Source organism: Canis lupus, chromosome 12, assembly GCF_011100685.1.
Source record: "Canis lupus familiaris isolate Mischka breed German Shepherd chromosome 12, alternate assembly UU_Cfam_GSD_1.0, whole genome shotgun sequence".
Lineage (NCBI taxonomy): Eukaryota > Metazoa > Chordata > Mammalia > Carnivora > Canidae > Canis > Canis lupus.
The window spans coordinates 40,716,006-40,734,790 of record NC_049233.1 but is presented as its reverse complement, the minus strand read 5'-3'; the positions used below and the strand labels follow the sequence as shown (position 1 = coordinate 40,734,790).

Below are 18,785 nucleotides of genomic sequence, written 5' to 3'. Positions count from 1 at the left end.
AAATAATTGTGCTGATGATATTCCCATGCTGAACATACTCTTGTAAATGCTGCCTCTGAACTTGGAATTTCTCTGGGCCTCCCCTAGAAAGTTTTGGGCTGTAATGTTTCACTCCTCTGTGTGTCCCTTCAGTCTGATCCTGTTTAAGTTCTATTTTCTAGGATTTCCTCAAACATGTGGTCAGTTGCTATCTCCATTCTATGCATCCTCCCTTAATGGTATGTTCTTGATCTTTAAATTAAAAAAACAAAAATTTATTTAATGGATCTTCCATTATTTTACTGAGACTCCGAGAGGCTGGGGCTTAGACGGCTATGTGCAATTCATCACTTAGCAACACTAGGAATAATTTCCCCCATATATCCATTGCTTGGTTTCAGGCATCTTATGAGCCTGATGTCTTACTGATTGGATTAATCAATTTAGATCTTTTCTTAAATATTTTTTTATTCTTATTTTTTAATTTATTTATGATAGTCACACAGAGAGAGAGAGAGAGAGAGGCAGAGACACAGGCAGAGGGAGAAGCAGGCTCCATGCACCAGGAGCCCGACGTGGGATTCGATCCTGGGTCTCCAGGATCACGCCCTGGGCCAAAGGCAGGCGCCAAACCGCTGCGCCACCCAGGGATCCCATCAATTTAGATCTTAATGAAAATGAAACCATAGGATTGCATCAATATTTATTCAGATACCAGGGATCCAGAGCTCCCCCTTCCTCTTGTCTCTATCTTCTGCTATATGCCCTGAACCCTCTAATTATTTCTTCTGTTAGATCCATTCTTGCCCTAACCACCTACTTATGTGAGTCCAATAAACCCACTCTGCAAAAACCAAAGAGAAATTGAGGAGTAATTGTATCCCATGCCTACTCAAAATTGCTTTCATTGTTTATAAGTATTTTTTTAGTGCCTATTCTCTGTTGGGCCTTATTCTAGGTCCTAGGCATATAGCAGAGAATGAAACAGAGATGAACTCCCACCTTTGTGGTGCTTATACTCTAGAAGGCAGGGATATATTATACCCTGTAGAATTATAGTCATTGGCTCCAATTAACTGGCAAACACCAGAAGGATGAAACGTATAATGCTGCCAACTTAAACACTTCATCACAACTCCTAGATGTCTTCTAACAAATTACTAGGTAGTTAGAATCACTTTGGTCTACAGATCAGTGGATATTTAATAATGATAATAATAATCACATTAAAGGAACAAATAAGTATTACAATTCAATCCTTAACATTTGGAAACACCACCAATGTCCTATAACAGAATAATGGTTAAGTAAATTATGACATATATATAAAGTGGAAATATGAGACTATCATAAATGATAGTAATGAAGACTTTTTAAGATAGATGTTGTTATTGTAGTTCCTATTAAGCAAAAAATCATGATATAAAATTATGTATATAGTTTGACTTTGTATGTTAATTGGGCTGCCTTGGCTCAGTGTGTTATTAATAAAAATAGTATCGAGGTGCCTAGATGGCTCAGTTGGTTGAGTGTCTAACTCTTGGTTTCTGCTCAGATCATGATCTTGGGGTCCTGGGATTGAGCACTACATGGGACACCATGCTCTTTTGGGAGCCTGATTGAGTATTCTCTGTCTTTTTCACCCTCTGCTCCTCCCCATGCTGTCTCTTTCCCTCTCTCAAAAATAAAAGAAATAATTTACAAATAAATAATTTAAAATAGTATCACGTATCCCTCCCCCCCCCATCACTGCTTTCAACTATGTTCTATTGAATTCAAATGGACATCTTGGATGGATTCCATAAGATTCTGGTTACTTTCAGGTTTTGAAATGTAGCCCAGTTTTAAAACTTCAGTCTCATTTCTGATTCAATCTCTCTTTTTAAAAAATATTTTATTCCTTTATTTGAGAAAGAGAGAGCAAGCATGAGTGGGGGGCAGAGGGAGAAAGAGAAGCAGCCTCCCGGCTGAGCAGAGAGCCCGATGCAGGGCTCAATTCCAGAACCCTGGGCTCGTGACCAGAGCTGAGGGCAGAAACTTAACTGAGCCAACCAAGCACCCTTCAATCTCTTTTCTTTCCCCCATGTAGTAGAAGTCAGAACTCTGAACATAACAGAAATAGGGGAAATGGCACAACTAGTTCTGGTGGAAAGATAGGGAAAGCATCCACCTTCTACACGAATGGTCCATTGGTTGTGGTGAGGAGGCATCACTGGACTCACTCTAGTTCAGCATGTTCATATCTGAGGCCAGTGCCCCAGAGGATGAGATGATCTCCAAGTATATGAAGTGTACCTCCTTTGGGATAATGTTCAGCTTCACCCAGCTCCCTTTCATTGTGAGGAATAGAGGGGCAAACTAGACTTCCCTCAATTTGGCTAGGAGTCCATCCTCTCAGTTTCCTCTCTGTTTGTACATCTACCACCCAGCAACCTCCTAGGTAGCCTTGCACTCTTCTGTCTCTCCTCTCACTTGTCACTCCTTTATATGGAATCATGAAACCCAAACATCCTACCATGGCCTTTAAGGTCATGAAGAATCAGATTGGAGCCAGGAGTACTCATGTTCTTCTCAGCTATACTGTATCTTTAAACGTTATTTTCAGTGGTTTTTTGACTCATATCTTTAGTCATTTCTAGAGTAGAAATGGACATTAGTATCTTACAGATGCCCCAATGAACAATGGAAAACTTTCTTAAGAACTGTCTCAAATGCTTTATTCCAATGGCAGCACAAATTTATAAAGGAGCTGCAACAAAGGACAAGACACCAGTCAGGAATCTCGATGCCAGTTTTTCCTTCTTTAAGGCACCTTATGGATCTCTACAAATTCTTCTCTTGGAGTTTCTCCCCTCACCCGCACCCATTCCTTTGGTGAGGTGAGGTGAAGAGAAGAGTTTTTCTGGGATTGTGGTTGATGGTAGTAAGGTTCGTTCTACACTTTTTAGTAAGCCTCCATCGAAGGTTTTGAGTCCTAATTATTTATAGCTTTTAAGAGAATGATCTCAGCTTTAGACTTAGCCACAGTTCTAGGGCAACAGGAAAAATTCCTGGCAGGATTTCATTTAGCAGGGAGACACTCTCCAGTGTCTTTCAAATCTAGTAAATTTTTTACTTCATTATTTGTATTATCTGAAGAAAATCTTAATTCATTCAACTGTTAGGATTTTCCTAAATATCTCGGGTTATGTCATATTTGCTAGGGTCTACCTGACTTCTGTTCCTATTTATTAATTTTGGTGTTAGAAACAAGGTCAAAGGACATGAAATTGCTACCCTATTCTACCTATCATGCCACCTGATCCAGATACCATGACCTTGACCCCACTTCTTTCCTGTCACTAAGAGCAGGCAATCAGTCACTATGCCCTTGATGAGAAGAAACAGAGTTCAGGGAAGTCAAACTGGACAAGGGGGATCATGTTTCCCGCTGTCTGATTTCTTGCCTGGGCCTACACAGTTGGGTCCCTTGTTCTTGTCTTGGAATCCAATATAGTGAATCACTAGGTTATTGATCTTCAGCCACAGCCTAGACTTGCCGCAGATTCCTTGTTGCCTCTGAGTGCCCAGAACATTCCGTGCATCAGCTTCACTAAACTCTAATGGTAGGGTGTGACCCGTCACTAGTTTGTGCCAACATCAATTCACTAAGATTTCTTTCACCAAGAATAATGACAGCCATAAATTGCAATATTTAAAAATTTGTAGTTAAAACACACATACATACCAGAAAATTTACTGATTTAATCATTTTAAGTATATATTTCAGTGGTATTAAGTATATTTCTATATAGTATATTACTATCCATTTCTAGAACATTTCCATCATCCTAAACAAAATTTGTGTTTCCATTAGACAACAACTTCCATTCCCTCTTCTCTCCAGTTCCTGGTTACCTCTACTTTTTCTCTTCAGGAGTCTGCATATCTTAGTTATTTTATATAATATTAATGTTTTCCCAAGGTTTACTCACCTCCGGATACACTGACCTTTGAGTGTCCAGACTTTTGAAGCAGGAAAATAAGACAGGTTATAGCTAATTTAAGAAAAGTGTACAAAAAAAAAAAAAAAAAAAAAAAAAAACAACAACAAAAAAAAAGAAAAGTGTACAAATGCATGTTTCCCCTCCTCCCCCAGAAAGAGAGGCAGATCTTGGCTGTGACTACAGTACAAATGTAGAGAACTGAATTTCCTAGGCGTACTAATTTCACGATTTTTGCTATTTGTATTGATTAATAATTTTTTAGGATAAAGGAACTTTACATCACTAGAAGGTCAGTGTTATTTATAAATGGAAGAAGCTATGAAAATTGCCAGAATTTAAACATAGTTATTACATTTTAGCTAGAATCTATTGCATGCAATTTGCATGTAAAAAGCTAGTTCTCATTTTTTATAAAAAATAAAAACATGATTAAGAGTATTAGCAAGGTGCTAAGGACTACCAACAGACTGAGATGTTTTCTTTCCTGAATTCAAAAAGATTTGAAGCCAGTTACTTAATACTACATTAATAGGCCACTAAAGTGATTTCAAGTACCACTAGTGTTAAGTGGTCAACATTTTGGGCAGCACCACTTTGTACAAATGTTTTACAGTTTTTAAATCATGTTTCCTTTGTGTTTTGTAAGCCCTCCACACTTTCCTCAGCTAATTTTTATTAGAAAAATTCCTTATAAGCATGTAGAGAGAAGGAGCTTCAAATAATATCATTTATAATCTTTTTTCTTTTGGAATCTTATTTCCAAAATTATTTTCCTATTGACTTAATTATCATGAAAAAAATTTTCAGGTGCTGTGATCAAAGAAGATTATTTGAACTTACCAAGGCATAAAAGGTTAAAAGAAAAAAAAAAGGAAAGAAAGATAAGGTGTGTTAATTCTTTAATAATTCAAGATTTCAGTGATCCGAAAGTATTGTGGGAAAAATCACCTGAGTAATTAAGCATGCATCATTTGAATGGATTAAAGTTCAAATCACTGCAAAGCAGCTTATTTTTCATCCATCACCATGGATACAAAAGGACAGCTGAAGTGCAGGCATCTGACATCACAAGCATGCCCAAACAGGCCCTGGAGGAGAGCGATGCAGTGCCAGTGCCACAAAGGACAGAAGAAAAGCAGTGAAGGGAGGGGAGAGAGAGGCAGAAGGAAAGGGTCATTGTTAAGACGATGAATCAGAAGTTCGGTTGGGAGGATTAAATACGGGAGGCTCAAGGCCATCTGAGAAGCTTGGAGACCTGCAGTTGTTTACACAGACCTTTTAATACCTTCTTAGCCAGAAATAGAACCAGAGGGGACGGAGATAGAAGGTATATCAGATCATTCACTACTCCAATGGCAGTTTCGATCATTTATTCTATGTTCTTCTTATGTTTAGGCTTTAATTTGACTGATGTTCAAAAGGTTTGATCTGCCTGGCTCACTTAATATTAAAAATCAATGCGCACATTTACTGAAGACTCCAAATAACAGCTTGAAAGACAATGGAACCAGTGCCCGCCGGACAATAGAAAGTGGTAAATATTGAGGAAAAATAGTTATTTTGGATATTAAGTCTTTTTTATAAACAGACACATTTTTAAATTTTTAGATTTTTTTTATTAACTTAAAATTGTGTTTCCTATCAAAAGGCAGTGTATCTGTTCTCAGGTTGCTGTGTAGCATATAAAGACCTGGACTCACGCACACTGGTTACCAGTGTGCTGGCAAAAGGTTTTCACAACCAGTTCTCTGAGAAGAGCCCTGATTTGTAGCCTTTGCTGATTTCTGTGGTGTAAATATTTTCACCATGGCTGATTTCCAGTTACCAAGGTGATGTCAACTGGCTCGCAAAATTTCTGAAGATGTAATAATTGGCCCTTCTGAGCCACTGCCAGCAAGCTCTAGCCTATCAGTGACTAGGTTCTGTGCCAGCTCTGACACCAGCTTGTGGTAAGATTTTGAGCACCTCCCTGGGCCTTGGTTTCCCCATCAGATGAAAGGGTTGGAGCTGGGCTTAACTTCTAGTTGTTAAAATTCTGCATAAGTTTGCCCTGATGGTTTGAGAGAGGATTCTTGGAGCCTGCTTTTAGACAAGGGCATCTAAGAGATGCTGAGTTGTTAGGGTTCTATTTCCTCACATCCACTTCAACTTTGCAGGCCCATCCTGACTCTATCATAGGGTATTTTAGTTTTCTATGTAAGGTTCTGTTTGAAGAGAAGCTTTCATTACTTAGGAAAAAAATCAGAAAGCCACTTAAATATTTTTTCTTAAACACCTCCTCTATTTATGAAAATTGATGATTCTATGAAACATAAAATGTAAGTCAAACACCAACATAATGATGTCTGTGGATAGTACTGGACTTTTTTCTTGGTTAAATCTTAAACTGGGGCAGCCCCGGTGGTGCAGCAGTTTGGCACCGCCTGCAGCCCGGGGTTTGATCCTGGGGACCCTGGATCGAGTCCCACGTCAGGCTCCCTGAATGGAGCCTGCTTCTCCCTCTGCCTTTGCCTCTGCCCCCCATCGCCCCCGTGTCTCTATGAATGGATAAATAAAATCTTAAAAAAAAAAAATCTTAAACTAAACACTGGTTGAAAGAGTCAACCATGCCTGAGAGAATTTATAGCCATGGAATCACAGACTTTTTAAAATAAGAAAACTCTTAGACATGACTTCCTCCAAGCATTTTCAAATATGCCCAAAGTGTTCATCAGAATTCCCTCAGAAAATGCCTCTGTGTGTGTACATGTGTGTGCACAAACAGGTGTGTGCACTGAGCACATTGTAACCCACTTGTGGCCCCTTCTCTCCCCACTGCCATGCCCCCTTTGATCGAGAAGCAGCCCTTTGTATGCTTCCTATGGAACCATGCTTCCTGTTTTAAAATATTGGGCTTCCATACAAGATTTCTTTTGAAGTAAGGGTTCTGCTGGAGGTGGAGGGGAGGGGTAGGAAGTAAAGACAACTATTAATGCCATTTGCTTTGTTTAACAAACCATAAAACAAGCTTTAAAGAAAAGGAATACTATGTCACCACAACTAGTGACAGGCAGAGTCATGTCTGCAATTCAGGTCTCTAGGTTTCCAGACTATTATTTCCCTTTTTAGAAGCTGACTACCTGGGAACACTACTCCCCATTATATGTCTCTGGGTAAATAATTTAATCCTATGTTGTCCTAGTAGTGTAGTCACAACCCACATGTGACTACTGAAGTACCTGAAATGTGGCCAGACTGAACTGAGATGTGTTATAACTGTAAAATACACATCGTCAAATTCTTTGTAAAAACAGCAGTATGAAATAGCTCACTGATAATTTTAAAATATTGATTACATGTTGAAATGATGATGCTTTGGGTATATTATGTCAACTAAAATACATGGTAAATTTAATTTCATTTTTTAAAACAATGTGACTGCTAGACAATTTAAAATTACATATGTGGCTATTAGGCAAATCTGATCTACCTTCAGGGTCAGTTTCCAGACCTATTAAAAGTGGAAAATATCTGCCCTTCCTATTTCTCAGAGTTGTTTACTTTTTAAATTTATATTAAATTAAAAAAATTTATTTAAGTAATCTCTATATCCGACATAGGGCTTGAACTCACTACCCCAAGATCAAGAGTTGCACATTCTTCTGACTGAGCCAGCCAGGCACCCCTCTCAGGGTTTTTTTTTTTTTTTTTTTAAGATTTTATTTATTTATTCATGAGACACAGAGACAGAGAGAGAGACAGAGAGAGAGACAGAGAGAGAGGTAGAGACACAAGCAGGGGGAGAAGCAGGCTCCATGCAGGAAGCCTGACATGGAACTCGATCCTGGGTGTCCAGGATCTCACCCTGGGCTGAAGGTGGCGCTAAAGCTGAGCCACCCGGGCTGCCCTCAGGGTTGTTTTAAAATCAAAAGAAGTAATCTTTGTGAGAGTGCTATGTAAAATGCTATTCAAATATAAGATCATACTCTGAGGCATTTTAGTGCTTGCTTGGTCACCTATTGTGTTAATTACTCCTTGGAAGGCAGTAAAAGTTTTGTGGAGTTTTTTTCTTTGTTGTTGTTTATAGGTTTTTGGGGGATGAAGGTGGCAGAGGAGGTAGATAATAGTGTAGGCTGCAAACATGATAATGAACACATTCATTCAGTCTTATTTATATTCTGTGCATGTGCTTAGCCCATCTACTCATCAGCCTCAGTGCAGAGCCATATAAATTGTAGGTGCTACTTACATACAGTGAGAATCTCAGTTTAAGTGATAGACCTCAGAATCCTCCTGCAAAAGAATTTTTCCAAAGGGAAGAGTTAATCATGGCTATCTTGATCAAGAGCTGTCAAAGAAGGTAGTGTCTAATGATAGCACAGTGTCTTATTCAAAGCTATACCAGGCCAGCTCCCTTCTGTGTTTGTGTCATAATGCAAGAGAAATGAAAGCACTGTTTCATTAACTTATATAAAACATCTGGGCATAACAAGTATCTTAGTTCAGGCTGCTATAATAAAAGTACCATAACATGGCCTGGGTGGGTTAAATAACAGAAATTTATTTCTCACAGTTCTGGAGGTTGGGAAGTCCAAGATCGGGAGCCAGCAGATCTGTTGTCTGGTGAGGACCCAATTGCTGGTTCACAGATGGCTGTCTTGTTGTATCCTTACATGGCAGAGAGCAGAGAGCTAGCTTTTTGGCATCTTCCTATAAGGGTACTAATCAGATTCATGATGGCTTCATTCACATGATGTCATTACTTCCCAAAGACCCATCTCCTAATACCATCACGTTGGGGACTCGATTTCAACATATAAATTTTTTTTTTGGGGGGGAAGCCCACAACATTTGGTCTGCCATAGCAAGTAACACTTTACTGGGATCCATCTGACAGAGAGTAACATATGGGAATAGGGGCATTTTACCTTCATCTCCAAAACTTGGTTCTAGAACACTAGATCAGTCAGGATACTGTCAGGAAAAGAGAAACCCCACTAGGTTTCTCTTTTGAGAAACAGAAATCCTGCTGTTCATTCTGATTGCTGATACCCGAACATAAACTAATTACTGTGACCAAGGGGTTTCATGGGGTAGGGGAAGTAGAAAGGGTATGATCAGGTTTCCTGAATTTTCATGTTCAGGTTTGAGCAGGGTATTTAATACAGGGAATTGTTACATAGGTGTTGAAAATCTAAAGGATCACAAAGGGAATACTGAGATAACCCAGATATTTGTATGTAGAAAGCAGTTAAACTGTATAGTTAAGGGAATAAAATTATTGGGGTTGGGGTCACCAGAGCCTAGGAACTCAGAGAAAAGGCCCCACGGGGTTGGTATGTACATCCCCAGGGGATAGTTTTAGAAATGTGGACTTAGAGCAGCAAAAGATATGTTAGACTAGAGCCAGCTGCTGGTGCTGTAGTATCACTGATAGAATCAGGGGCATTAACAAGGAACTTCTTTCTCACCAACTCCTACCTTTCAACCTTTTCCTAACACCTTCTGTTGGCAGAACCTCATGACAAACCAACTAGCAAAGGTTCTGGAAAATGTAGTTTGTTGAGTCCTAACCCCAGCACTATATAACAAAATATAGAAAGGCAGGTTAGGATTTGATAAATAATAGACACACTTCCGGCATTATTCCAGTTCAGCTCTGGCACTGACATACTTAGTGGTGGTACTCAGTGAATCAGTGACAGCCACCAGTGGAAACTGTTGGGTTCTGGAAAAAAAAAATGGGATAGACTATTGTATGACACAGCAGTGGTCCTGCTATCTTTCCTAGCAAGGACAACCAGTGAAAGTCAGTGTGTTTCTAAGTATGAGACACTCTTTGGGATTTCCCAGAAATTACTGTGAGAAAGTCTTTTGACAGTGGAAGTACTATGAATCAAAAGAAGTCAAAAGACAACAGTATATGGTTGATATCTATACTTACAGCCTGGGGAACTTACAATTACCTAGGTTTTTCTTAAATGAGTTTTAAGTTAAGTAGGCCAGACTAGTTTACAAATCTATTTGAATAAAACTGTCATCACGTTTGGGGACTTTTTTTGTTTTGTTTTGTCTGGTATTCCTTTTTCTAGTAACAACATTCCAGTTTTCCTTTGGAGAGACATTTCTTTCAACTCCTCTGGAAGAACATGAAAATTCAGGAGATTTGATCATACCCTTTCTACTTCCCCTACCCCACGCAACCTCTTGACCACAGTAATTAGTTTATGTTCAGGTATCAGCAATCAGAATGAACAGCAGGATTTCTGTTGGACCAATCAGAAAAGAGGTGTTCCTTTCTCCATGGGGTTGCTACGTGAATAGAGTGTAAGTTTGGAGCTTCAGAGTGAATACCTGGTTTTTCCTACAGCCTGTTTGCTATAAAACCAATACATAGGACAGTACATGCAAGATAAAGAGAAAATATATATTTTTAAGAGAAAACAATTTCAATGACATTGAATGTATGGATCTAACCATATTTAGAGATAGGTCTACTTCTAGATTTTTCATTATATAAGTCAATGCACTTTTTAAAAAAATGAATACATTTAAAAAGTTGAAGTAACACAGTGAAAAACACCTACCTATCTCAAGTTTACACTTTGAGGAGTTTTGAAAGAAGAAATACTCTTTTAATCCCACCTCAGTCAAGAAATATCGCATTTACAACACTCTAAAAATCTCTTTCATTCTCTTCCAGTCAATCACTACCTTATCCCCATAGTCAACTGTTCTGATTTTCACCAGTATAAATTGACTCTGCCTGTTTTTGAGCTAATTGTTGGTGGCAATATCAGAATTCTTTTGCTCAACATATCTTTTGAAATTCATCATGTTATTCAGTAGTTAATTTTGACCACCATTACATTGTAAGAATGCACATTTTGTTTTTGTTTTGTTTTTTTGAAGTTTTTATTTAAATTCCAGTTAGCTAACATACAGTGTAATATTAGTTTCAGGAGTACAATTTAGTGATTCAACACTTCCATACAACACCCAGTGCTTATCACAAGTGCACTCCTTAATCCCCATCACTTATTTCATCCCATCTCCCCATTTTTTCTCCCCTCTCTAATCATCATTTTGTCCTCCATTGTTGAGTCTGTTTTTTTGGTTTGTCTCTCTGTCTCTTTTCCCCTATGATCATTTGTTTTATTTTTTTAAATTCCATATATGAATGAAAGAATAACACATTTCTTAACATCACCTAAAGATATAATCACTTGTGTATATATAAAAAAAGGAAAACCCAGAACTCAAAATCATGCTTAGTAACTATTGTTCAACATTCAGTCTTAGAAATTTTTCAGGTATCAAAAGATTATTCATTAATTAAATTGATGTACTATCAATCTAAGTTTTTAAGTTTCATAAGGATTTCAGAAATTATGTTTAAACTGAACTATGAAACGTAATTACTGTTATAAAAATTCGTTGAAGTTATGATTCATTTGAGTTGTACACAAAGGGATATACATTTAAAAAATTTATGCTCATGCTGATAGATATTTGGGTTTCTTCCTACCTTTCCTAATAGGAATCAAATTGCTATAAAAACCCTGTTAATTAAATATTTTTTAGATATATGCTTTTCTTTCTCCGGTTTGACCTTAGCGTAAAATTATTAGCACATGTTAGAGATGTGTGTTTAACTATATAAGAAACATCATCTGCATTTTCACCTGGATGAAACATATATGTCACAAACACAGTCCCCAAATTACTTATTACTGTCCTTTACTTCACACTTGCATTCTGTACTCAGTGTCTTGGTGAAGGGTTCCAGGTGTCTTACCAGGAATCTGGGGTCAACCTAGTCTCCTTCTTTTCTCTATACCCTCCCACATACAATCAGTCTGGTAACTTGGGGTACACATCAATTTTCTTTCTCTCTTTACTATGATTGCAGTGTGGTGATTTTCAAATGTTTTTTACTTTTGAGATATAGTTAAAAAAATACATGTTACATGTATATTAAAGTAACTGAAACAAAAATTTCATAAAATGATATTTATCTTTCCTGTACACAAATTACTGATATTTTCTGTCCCACTCTATATCCATATAATATGTTCATAAGCCATAGATCGATTTGATGATTCACTCATTAATGAGTTGCAAAAACAGTTTGAAAAATAAAAACAGTTTGAACAGTTCAACAGGTGGTTGAAAGCTCAAGTCCCAGAGTCAGACAAGTGTTTAAATCTCTACTTCTCTATTTAACTATAACCTTGGACAAAGCACTTAGTCTCTTTCAGCCCCTGCCCCTAAATTACCCCCCACCCCCGCCTGCTTCACTTGCAATAAAAAAATAATAAAAATAACATGGTATCATAGAATTTGTAACAAGGATTAAAATAGGTTGTAGCAAGGATCAAAAGGAGTTAATAAAACTTTAAACTCAGGGCCAGGAACAGAAGGTGCTCAACTGATACTAGTTGAGGCAGGCCTCATCATTTCTTGCCTCTATTACTCACCCCTTCCTGAAGTTTTGAAGTTCTTAGCTGACCTTTCTGCTTCTAGTCTTACCCTGCATAATGGCACTGCTACAATCTTTCTCAAATGTGCATTAAATCATATTAGTCCTCTATTCAAAAACTCATTTGTCACTGCTTGGTTTTTGGTATTAAGTATATGCTTCTTTAAAAAATCATTTAAACATTTATCCTTGCTTCCTCTCAGGTCCTATCTCTGGCGCTCCCTTTCTCAGTGTACCCTGATCTTTCCCCATCATGTCTTCCTCAAGGATTTGTCCTGCCCCTCTAAAGCAATTTGTTTCTATCTTTTCTGTACTCCTACCTCTAGTTAGCTTTTATGTAATATAAATACAATTCAAGAGTACTTTTTCTGGGAAGCATATCTGGAGCCAGGCTGAGCTAAGAGTCCCTCCTCTAAGTCCCCTTAATATCCTAGGCATTCCTTTATAATAGCCCTTATTACATAGTAACTACGATGAGAGAAATTTTTTTCATTACACAGTGGGCAGCTAGAAGACAAGGACTTTATTTTTCATCTCTGTATCCTCTAAAAGAATCTAATAGGTTCTCAATATGTATTTAATGAATGAATAAAAAGTGTCTAACTTAGTTTTCCATTGCAATTTTGCTATATGATTCTCCTGTTTTCACTAGAGAAATAATTGGCTATTTTATTATGCCAGGATTCCAAAGTAGTCAAAATGCTTTTTTTTTCAATAAATAATATAGATTTACCTAGCATATCTGTGAATTAAAATTAAAAATTACCTAGCACATCAATTAAATTATAACTTAATAACTTATTTAATGTTAATTAAAATTATCTAGCATATTTATTATAAATTAAAAATACAGTCACTGATTTTAACAGAATTTCCTATGGATTACTTTTAGTTGAGAAAAGGCAATTGTCTACTAAGACAATTGTATTGACATTCTCCCTTTCAAATCTAACAATGTGAATGCAAATAGAATTATGATTTCCTTCAATGCTGTTTCTACTGCTTTGGAGATAGCATTTAATCTGTAGGTCAATTTACTTAGAGATGTAATTGTGGAGTAATGAATTCTGAAAACATGTATTAAATAGTAGGTTGAACCAACTTTTCGCTTAACTCTTTTTATGCAAAACAAAAGTAAAGGACCATGAAATTCCACGAAAATTGAGAAACTATTAATGATTTACTCATCAATTATAAAAGGAGAAAAATGGTAGTAAACATCTCAATAGTTTTCTTTCTTCCTCCACTAACAAAATACTTAACTTGTAAATTGAATATAGGATCAAAAAAATCCCTTAACAAAGCAATAATCAAAGGGTATCAGTTTTCTGTACTGCAAAGGCAAATAATAACAATTAGGCTAAATTTGTTTCTAGAAGATCAAATCACTGTCTGTGTCTCCAATTTTACTGTTATTTTCACCTGGCTTAAATTAAGTTTTCCTAAGCTATTCAATTTCTTTTAAACACCTAGCATATTAGATACTGTTTAAAAGTTAGTATTATATGCTGACAATCTATTTATCTGTAATTTCTTTTTTTTTTTTTAAGATTTTATTTATTTATTTGAGAAGGCACTCATGCACACAGGAGGCCCAGCAGAGTGTGGCAGTGGGCGGGGCAGAGGGAGAAGAGGGAGAAGCAGACCCCTTGCTAAGCAGGGAGTCCGTAGTAGGGGCTGGATTCCAGACCCTGAGATCGTGACCTGAGCCAAAGGTAGACACTTGAACCAACTGAGTCACCCAGGTGCCCCTAACTGTAATTTCTTCATAAGTTAAAAATTTTCTGCAATACGGACATCAGAAGTTATATTTTAAAGTTTTAAATTTTTTATTATCATCTATCTAGGTAAAATATATCAAATTTTAACAGTGCTTTTTTTTTTTTTTTTTAAAGAATGGTATTAAAGGGACAACTAAACTTTAAGGATAATTATACTGGCGTGCTTTCCAAGATATGATTATTTATAGTATGCCCCTTTTAAAATGTAGTCATTGTACTTTCTGGATTGTCATAGTTGGAAAGTCTACCTATTAATTTTATGAAACTTCTGACACATTGTTCAAACTTCTTAGTTTTTCTATACAGAAAATGGGAATAATTTTATAGGTTAGCACTTCTAGGAAGATTTTAATTGATATTATCTGTATCATTACACGGCATTAAGGCAATCAAAGTCTTGCAGAAAAGGAACATTCAGCTAGCAATGTAATTAATCTGGAGATAATACTGTGTAAGCCCAAAATGTTAAAAATATTGTATAAGCCCAAAATGTTAAAACTAAAACTCCCAAGTGCTTAATGATCATTAGTATAATTCCTTTCAGAAATATAATCTTTAAAAACAATAAGAAGCCTGATTCCTGTTAAATATAATTTCAAGTGGCATAATATAAAAATATACTTTTGTTGACTTTCTTTTTTTCAGAAAAGCAGAATCCCTATGCGGTATATAGTGGAATGAGATGTCAAATAGTATTATCTTAGAAAATTTAATCTTATTAAAAAAGATTATATCAAAACCATGTAAAATCATATACAAATTTAGAAATTATTTCATGTTTTGGGGTAACTTTTTAAAAAATTAGTTTAATAAGCTGGTTTTTACTCCTGGAGATTTATAAATCCTTTGGGTTTTTGTTCAAGGTCAAATAAATTTAATAGTCACTGCTATTGCTATAGCAGCGCTGGTGCTATTATATAGCACTGCTATATATATTGGAGCAGTAGTCATTTCTCCAAATAAGATAGAGTGAATAAAACTGCACATTGTAAACATCTTGAAAATGTGTTAACATACAATTAGACAATTTTTTGGAGACTCCTAGTCTTTTAAATACTTTCTTGTTTTCTAGCAACTCCATCAACCTGTAAGTGAAACCCATTGAAAGCATTCAATTTGAAGCCTGGAATTTAGCTGACCTAGGCTTGATTTTTGCCCCTACCACTTACTACTTTAGTATCTCCTGGTAGATTCTTTCAACTCTCTGAATCTGTTTCCTCAGGTATAACAATGAGTAACAATACCTGTCTAAAATCAGAAATGAAGATGGAATGAGATTATACTGCCTAGCACATCGTCGGTGCAAATAAATGTTAGTTTCATTCTCAGCTGTCCTTGAGGGCTAGCAACCTTCATTTGACTCCTCGGGGAGAGACCTTTTTTTTCATCTAAAAACAGCGTGTTTCTTCACCCTTTAGAGCTATTTCCTTTAAAAGTACTCCACCACTGCGTTTATTAAACTACATAATATTAACTCTAAAGGAATCAGTAATAACCAGCGAGTTACTTTAACGAAGAATGTTAGCAGATTTAACCTGATGAAATGTTATTTAAGTGCACTTTAAGGTATTAGTCATCTTCAACAGACGATTCCTAGCTTCTACTTTCTATACAGAAAATTGCATTTAATTACAGTATTGTTTAGGTAGGTTATTGAAGCAAAATATATTGACAGGATAAAATGAAAGCTTTGAAATAGTGCAAAATTGGGAAAACGAGGTCAAGCAAGAAACAATTACCATAATTTATGAGAAGATTGATTACAATGTATTTGCTTTCAAGGTTTAGATTCTCTGCAAAATGGAGGCAAAGCCCAGTTTTCAAGAAATTAACCAATGGCGAAAAAGCGGGGTGCGGTGTTAAGCCCTCTTGGTAATCAGGTTGAGAAAAGCTTAAAATAACCTTCCTTACTTTTCCTGCCTCCTGCAATTAATGCCATCTAATGCAGTCAGTTTTTTAAAGGGGAAAATGCCACACCGCAGTTCTCAATGGGTTACTGACCTGCGCCGCAGACGTTCACTTAAAAAAAAAAAAAAAAAAAAAAACTGCAAATAATCTAAAATGTCATCCCACCTCTAACCGGTTCCGAAACCTCAAAAATCACTTTCAAGCCAAACTCACGGCGCATTCGAGATTTAAGGCCAGGACCTCGACGAGGAAGAAGCCTTAGTACACTAAGTCCACCTCCTCCCGGAAATAAGCAATTTCGGTGCAAAGACCGAGAAGTAACTAGCTATTTGTTTACAATATCTTTCTAACTCAAAATCAATTCGTTTCCAAAAGGGACTCAAAACAACTTTCAACGTTTCCAATCGCGCATTTGCCAAGGTGCACGATTCATTACGACCAATCCCCTCTCCCCTCCGCCCACACCGTCCCCGAGCCACGCCGGGCCCTGGAAGCCGCGGGTCGCGGGCCGCCCAGCACCGCCTAAGAGGCCCCCGCGCGGTCTCTCGGGCCGGGGCGCGAACCGCATCCCTGCTCTCGGTCGCCGCTACCGCGGAGCCGTCCACCAATGGCCGCCTTCCTCCGTTCTTCTCGTCCCGCCTTCCGGCTCCACTGAGCCCAATGGGAATGGCCGTCTAATGCCGGAGGCCAATGGGAGCTTGAGGGGGGCGGGCATCCCTGGCCAAAGCCTTGCCGCAGTGCAGTATGGGCCTCCGTCTCCGTTACCCTGGTGCGGAGCCGCCGCGTCGCCGCCGCGGGGGAGCTACGGTCCCGCCCCTCCCCTGGCCCCGTGTTCAAACTTCCCGCACCCCGGCAACCTAGGCGCCCGCCCCGCAGTCTTCGCAACAGCCGGGAATCCACTGTTCGGCAGCTCGACCCCGAGAGCCCGGCGGAGCGTTTGGTCCGCGGAGAGAAGGCAAGGAGGCGGGGCGCCTCGGCGGAGCTGAGGAGGGGGCGGGGGCGGGGCGGGGGCGGGGGCGGGGCGGGCGTGGAGATTGGGGAATTGGGGGCGCGAAGTGGGGCTGGAACTGGAGCGGGGGGCCGGCTCTTCGCGGAGGGAGGCGTGCGAGGGGCGCTGTTGACGCGGGGAGGATGGGAGGGTTAGGGATAGGGAGGGTTTGGGAACGCGGAGGGAACAAAGTCCGAGGGAAGTGCGTGCGGAGCGTGGCAGCTGCGGGAGGACCGGGAGGGCGGGGAGGGCGGGGAGGGCGGGGAGGGGGGCCTACAGGTGGGGGCCTGGGAAGTTAGGAGGACACGGAGTTGGAGAAGCTTTGGTTGCTGTTGGAATAAGAGGAGGAAGGGAGCTCCTTGCAGGAAGATCTAGAGGAAACGGTTGGGAATTCTTAGAAAACCCTGGAGGCCTGTGGAGACTGAAGATGGCAAAGGAGGGACAGAGCCAAGGAGGGGAAGGAGGCTGTGAGGCTCTCGGTGTCTCCGGGATGATAAATAATTGGAGATTAAAGACCACGCTTATAGGGTGGAAAGGCCCTTTTGTCCTGGCTGTGAAATTTTTACACGTCCTTCAGGGGGTGGGATGAGAGGAAAGATGTTTGGCAAAAAAAAAAAAAAAAAAAAAAATTCTTGGCGTAGATGAGTCGGAGGGCTCAGGCCGGTGTTTTACCTTGGCAGGACTAAAGGGTCGTGTCTAGCAGTGGTGAAGATTGGGGGGGGGGTGGGGGGTTACCGATTCAAGTGAGTTTTAACCCCTTTCATTCGCTTTGTCACCTTGGATAAACTACTAACATCAATTACTAACAAATTATTGGCTAGTAACACATTACTAGGGACATACATATTTTTGCCATTTGGGAATGGGAACAGTACATATCGTTGTGAGGATTAATTTATTGAGGTGTTCGTACCTATACTTAGGTAAATGAAAAAAAAAAGGGTGGTTCTGCTAAAGTGGATTTGTTACTGGAACTTGGTTTGTATGAGCAATTCGATGGGGTGCGATTACTGGAGATTTTCTTAATCTTTTCCCTCTTGGACCCTCCTCTGAAAATCTTTTTTTTTTTTTTTTTTTAAGATTTTATTTATTTATTCATGATAGTCACACAGAGAGAGACAGAGAGGCAGAGACACAGGCAGAAGGAGAAGCAGGCTCCATGCACCGGGAGCCCGATGTGGGATTCGATCCCGGGTCTCCAGGATCACGCCTGGGCCAAAGGCAGGCACCAAACCTCTGCGCCACCCAGGGATCCCCCTCCTCTGGAAATCTGAAGAAAGTTTGGACCTTTCTCCCTAGGAAAGTACACTTGGGGGGAAATATGTTTATGCTGGTCCTTTAACTTCAGTTTAAGAACTTGGATTAGATAGATCTTTGGGATCAGAAGTCATCATTTAAATGGTTTTTACGTATTTATCTTTTTTTGGGGGGGGAGGAGACTACATGCAGTTTTGAAACAAGGGTACAGTTCTGAAGATTCTTTACCATGTTGTTTTAGTCCATATGTTTTTGAGTATAGTTCCACATTTGAATTTTTTTTTTTTCACATTTGAATTTTATATTACTATTTTATTTTACTTTGGGCTCCTGTTGCATATTGACGTGTATGTTTATCCAAACGCACAAAAGGAAATAACAAGTTTGTTTTGATTTTCTGAATTAACAAAGCATCATTTCAAATA

The 18,785-nt window shown here is 38.7% G+C and overlaps 1 protein-coding gene and 1 long non-coding RNA gene across 6 annotated transcripts in view; one reads left to right on the top strand and one right to left on the bottom strand.

The window, feature by feature from the left end:
• LOC111098330 overlaps positions 1 to 17,092 on the bottom strand; it is a 36,736-nt gene extending 19,644 nt beyond the window's left edge. The window contains exons 1-3 of one of the 5 annotated variants that reach the window (XR_005367943.1): positions 16,209 to 17,092; positions 8,516 to 8,665; positions 8,194 to 8,237 (exon numbers count right to left, since the gene is read on the bottom strand). This is a non-coding gene — a long non-coding RNA (uncharacterized LOC111098330). The remainder of the gene's footprint in view (positions 1 to 8,193; positions 8,238 to 8,515; positions 8,666 to 16,208) is intronic. The other 4 variants (XR_005367944.1, XR_005367946.1, XR_005367945.1 and 1 more) reach the window with 4 other exon arrangements.
• LCA5 (lebercilin LCA5) overlaps positions 5,321 to 18,785 on the top strand; it is an 83,589-nt gene continuing 70,124 nt past the window's right edge. Inside the window, exon 1 of the mRNA XM_038554592.1 lies at positions 5,321 to 5,499. The gene's annotated coding sequence lies outside the window, so the exon portion shown is untranslated. The remainder of the gene's footprint in view (positions 5,500 to 18,785) is intronic.